Genomic DNA, 6,000 nt, shown 5'->3' with positions numbered 1-6,000 from the left:
TATTTTGACCATGTGACCAGCAGCAGAGGACTAGAAACTCCTCCTGCTGATGTTTCCCTGCAGACAGGCTGGTAGAGAGCTGGGTCATGTGACAGCTAGATATCCATTAGAAGAAAGGGACTTAGATGTTTTGTTTTTATTTTTTTGGGATTTTTTTTTCCTAAAAATAATTAAAGTGCCGTCATTCACATACAGAAATAGAAAGAAGAATATAAATTACACCGGGTGTGTTTAGTATCACTTTACCCACTTGCCTATGGGGCACTTTTACCCCCTTCCTGCCCAGGCCAATTTTCAGCTTTCAGCACTGTCGCATTTTGAATGACAATTGCGCAGTCATTGTACCCATATGACATTTTTATCTTTTATTTTTCCCCACACAAATAGAGCTTTCTATTGGTGGTATTTAATGACCGCTTGGGGGGGGGGGGGGTATTTTTTGCTAAATAAACGAAGAAAGACCAAAAATGTTGAAAAAAAAAAAAAAGATTTCCTAGTTTGCTATAAAGTTTTGAAAACCGGTAATTTTTTTCCTTCACTGATGGGCACTGATGAGGTGGAACTGATGGGCATTGATAGGCTGCACTGATGGGCACTGATGAGGCGGCTCTGATGGGCATTGATGGGTACTGATAGGCTGCACTGATGAGGGGACTCTAATGGGCACTGATAGGCTGCAATGATGGGAATTGATGAGGAGGCACTGGTGGGCACTGATTAGGCAGCACTGATAGGTGACACTGATGAGGAGGCACTGATTGGCAGCACTGGTGGGCACTAATTGGCAGCACTGATGGGCACTTATTGACAGCATCGGTGGGCACTTCTCGGCAGCACTGATGGGCAATGGTAGGCGGGACTGATTGGCACTGATGAGGAGGCACTGATTGGCAGCACTGGTGGGCACAGATTGGCAGCACTAAAGGGCATTGATTGGCAGCACTGGTTGGCACTGATTGGCAGCACTAATGGGCACATATCGGCAGCACTGGTGGGCACTGATTGGCAGCACTGATGGGAACTGGTAGGCAGGATTGATTGGCACTGATGAGGAGGCACTAATTGGCAGCACTGGTGGGCTTCGATTGGCAGCACTGATGGGCACTGATTGGCAGCACTGGTGGGCACTTATGGGCAGCACTGGTGGGCAATGATTGGCAGCACTGATGGACACTTATTGGCAGCACTGGTGGGCACTGATTGGCAGCACTGGTGGGCACTGATTGGAAGCACTGGTGGGCACTAATGGGCACTTATTGGCAGCACTGGTGGGCACTGATTGGCAGCACTGGTGGGCACTGTTGGGACTACATTGATAAGATGTAGATGTCACTTTTAGAGAAGCCAGTTATCGGCTCTCCTCTCTTCTCCCCTCACGCTGTTAGCATGAGGAAAGGAGAGGAGTACCGATAACCGGCTTCTATTTACACCCGTGATCAGCTGTGATTGGAGACAGTTGATCAAGTGGTAAAGAGCCGCTGAGTGGCTCTTTACCTTAATCTGTGATCAGCAGTGTCCACCGGATGGGCGGGGTGGGCACTATTACAGGAGACCGTCATATGATGGCCTCCCAGAGCTAGCCGTCCGCGCCGTAGCCATCATTCCGCTATAGTGCGGTTGACAAGTGGTTACATTAAAAATGAAAAAATAAAATAAATAAATAAAATGTCTACAATTGATCATTTTGGATGCTTTAATTTTCAGCTGTCTCACTGGTGCACACAGTTCTTACATAGTTACATAGTAGTTGAGGTTGAACAATAGTCCATCCAGTTCAACCTGTGTAGGTGTGTGTGGACGTATTCATTTTTCATACCCCTGAATGTTTTGATCCTTGAGATGTACGTCCAAGAGTCTTTTAAACGTAGCCATACTTCCCGCAGAAACCACCTCTTGTGGTAGAGAATTCCACAATCTTGTAGCCCTTACTGTAAAAAAAACCCTGCGTTGCCTGAGGTTAAATCTCTTCTCCTCTAATCGCATTGTATGCCCTCGTATCCTCATGCATTCATTGAAACTGAATCGTTTTTTTTTTCTATGCTCTGATCACCGTTGAGGTATTTGTAAATCGCTATCATGTCCCCTCTCAGGCGTCTCTTCTCCAGGGAAAATAAATCAAGCGCCTGTAAACGCTCCTCATAAATAAGGTCCTCCAATCCCCTAATCAGTTTAGTTGCTCTCCTCTGGACTCTCTCCAGCTCCAACACATCCTTTCTGAGGACCGGCGACCAGAACTGGACAGAATACTCCAGATGCGGTCGGACAAGAGTTTTATAAAGTGGAAGGATTATAGTCTTATCTCTGGAATACATCCCTTTCTTTATGCATGCTAATATTCTGCCGGCTTTGGCAGCTGCAGCTTGACATTGCATGCTATTGCCTAGTCTATCATCAACCAAGACTCCCAGATCTTTCTCCATTTTTGATTCCCCCAGGGGTTCCCCCCCAAAGTGTATTGGGCATTCATGTTTTTAGTCCCCAAGTGCAAAACCTTACACTTCTCCACATTAAACCTCATTTGCCATGTCGTTGCCCACTCGGTTATTTTGTTCAGGTCATTCTGTAAGATTTCTGCCTCACGATGTGAAGTTATTGCCCTGCTTAATTTTGTGTCATCTGCAAAAACTGATATCGAACTACTGATCCCGTCCTCAATGCTATTTATGAATAAATTGAACAAAATTGGTCCCAGGACTGAGCCTTGCAGGACCCCACTTACCACCCCAGTTCAGTCTGAGTACGCGTTATTTATTACAACCCTTTGGACACGCCCCTTTAACCAATTCTGTATCCAAGAGCAAAGAGCGAACCTTGTGGTCGATGCCTGCAGACCTTATTTTATAAATTAAGCGTTTGTGGGGAACAGTATCAAACGCCTTAGTAAAATCCAGGTACACCACATCCACTGGTCTGCCCCTATCTAGCTCACAGCTCACCTCCTCGTAGAATGTTAAGAGATTGGTTTGACAAGAACGCCCATTTGTAAACCCGTGCTAATTACTGCTGATGATGTTGTTCTCTTTAGCAAACTCTACGATATAGTCCCTTATCATCCCCTCCAGAAGTTTACATACTATCGATGTCAGGCTGACAGGCCTATAATTTCCCAGGATATGCCTCTGCCCTTTTTTGAATATTGGTATCACGTTAGCTTTCCTCCAGTCACTAGGTACAGTTCCTGTCAAAATACTATCTGCAAAGAGGGGACGTGGCTCCGAGCTCTGTGATGGCTGCCTAATCACAGAGCTCCACCGAACCGCTGAGATACCCGCCGCACAGAGGGCTCCCGCCTACCTACAAACCGGCAAAAAACAGACAGTGAGCCTCCCACATACCCCGAGAATGCCACAGAGAAGGAAAGCAGGGCTAACTCAGCCTCACAAACTGCCACCATTCATGGGCACAGGACCGCTCCACAGGCCTCAAAATGGTGGCAGCCTGCACAGACAGGGTCCTGAGGTAACTCAAATATCTACTGCTAATTTAGGGGCTCATACACCTCCCACCCCACACAGTGAGGGAAGTTCTCATTCAGGGACCAATACTCCATCTACTAGGAGCCCTTCAATGTCCTGCCAGAAATTAGACCCCACAGCAGGTGACACTTGGGACCCTGACATGGAGGTTGGCAGTGGTTTACCTCAGCAACAACAAACGACCACCATCATTGACCCTATTGCTGGATTCCCTACAACGGGACAGCCGGTCTCAGACATTGTACTGAAAGACATGTTAATGTCCCTTAGGGACTCAATTCATAATGACCTTACAGCTTCAGTCGCAAGATGTCGCAAGGAGGTATATGAATTAGGTGACAGAGTTGATCAAATGGAACAGGCCATGGGTGAATATTCCACTTCGTACAATACACTGGTTGATGCCCATAATGCCCAAACGGAAGACATACTATGGATAAAGGATAAATTGGCGGACCTGGAGGACCGTTCCCGTAGGAACAATTTAAAACTCATGGGAGTCCCAGAAACAGTTCTACAGTCCCAACTTCCTCAGTATGTCCAGGAAATGTTCCGTGCGATTGCCCCTTCCCTTTCTGAACAAGATCTTATTGTGGATAGAGTACACAGAATTCCCAAACCTTCTTTCCTGGCTGATGACATCCCCAGAGACATCCTCCTGCGGGTGCACTATTATAAAACAGAAGAAGCCATTATGGAGCAATTTCGTAAAATAGACCAGAGACCCCCAGCGTACACATCTGTCCAGATTTTGCCGGACTTATCCAGCCACACTCTTCAACGTAGGAGACAACTGGCTAGTATAACCAAGGCATTGAGAAATCACCAAATTTCTCACAAGTGGAAATACCCCGCAACATTGCTTAGATCACATAATGGTACTACTGTCCCTATTTCTACATTGGATGAAGGTCTCGCCTTCCTACGGCAATGGGACATAATACCTGAAATGTCTCCCTCTCCAAACTTCACTCTCATCCAACCTAGAGGTACATCTCAATATGACTGGCAAGTTGTAACCCAAAGACGCCCTCCACACAGGATGAGACATGAAGCGGGGTCCTCTCCCACTCCTCAATGTTCCACCTAATCTCAGCGGCTCTTAGTGGTTCTTCCACCATACCCCATGTTCTTAAGGATATCAGTCACTATATCCCCGGTTCTGTTCCTGGTTCCTATTTTTGATTTTGCTTTTTTCAGTGCTCTTTCTGTTTTTGCTCGTTGTCTTAACACAGGATACCTTACCCAGTCTACATGGGATTCCTTACACTCAACATCCATCTCAAGTGACCCAGGCCCTGCCGTTCAACTTCTCATCTACCGGACAGCAGCGATGAGGAATCTCCCACTGCATGCCTCGGATCCAAATAAGACCACGTTTTCTCCTGCACATCTTTTAATCCATCTTTTCTATCACTTAACGCTAAGGGATTAAACCATCCCGCCAAACGCCACTCCATGTGGCAAGAATACCTCACACATAAAGTGGACATCTTATGTGTTCAAGAAACACATTTTGAAGCCTCTAAAAGTCCTATGTGCTCTAATCACAACTTCCCCCATGTCTTCCTCTCTTGTGCGAGCAATAAAACAAAAGGAGTTTTGATTGCAGTGCGAGATACAGTCAGTTTCCACCTTCATAACTCCAATGGAAGATTCATCATACTGTCATGTGATATCAACTCCAAACCTTACACGATTGTATCCCTCCACCAGTGGCGGCCCGTGCATAGGGGGCGCCAGGGCGCCGCCCCCCCTACCCCTAAAAAAAAAAGAAAAAAAAAACGGAAAAAAAAAAAAACAAAACGAACAAATAAAGTTGTTCAAAAAAAAAAAATTGGGTTCGCCGGCCTGAACCCAAGGAACTGGTGGCTGGGGGGGGGTGGGGTTACCTCCCAGAAGAGGCGCCGATTGGCTGCCTTCTGGGGAGGTAGGGGGGTATCCTGGGCGCAAGTCTTTGCGGTTGGACACCCCCACTTTCTGATATCCTGGCTGTGATTGGTCCAGTCTACAGCCTGGACCAATCATCATCCAGGATATCGCTGACGTCGCAATGGGGGCGGTGCCGGTGCGTGCGTCAATCACTCACCGTCACCGCCGCTCAGAGAAGAGGAGAGGCCGCCCGCCGGTTCCCGCCGCCGAGACGACGAGGGAGAAGGACCCGCCGCAGAAGAGGAGGAAGAAGCTAAGCCGCGCCGCCGCCAGGTAAGTTTGAACGGAGCACGCACGCTGACACTCTGCAATCATTGGGGGACAATGCTGGCACTCTGCAATCATTGGGGGACAATGCTGTGGCGCTCTGCAATCATTGGGGGACAATGCTGTGGCGCTCTGCAATCATTGGGGGACAATGCTGTGGCGCTCTGCAATCATTGGGGGACAAAGCTGTGGCGCTCTGCAATCATTGGGGGACAATGCTGTGGCGCTCTGCAATCATTGGGGGACAATGCTGTGGCGCTCTGCAGTGATTGGGGACAATGCTGTGGCGCTCTGCATTGAAAGGGGCTCGCACGCTGAACTCTGC

Source organism: Pelophylax lessonae (assembly GCF_965119305.1).
Source record: "Pelophylax lessonae genome assembly, chromosome: 9".
NCBI classification, from domain to species: domain Eukaryota; kingdom Metazoa; phylum Chordata; class Amphibia; order Anura; family Ranidae; genus Pelophylax; species Pelophylax lessonae.
This window is presented reverse-complemented; position numbering follows the sequence as displayed.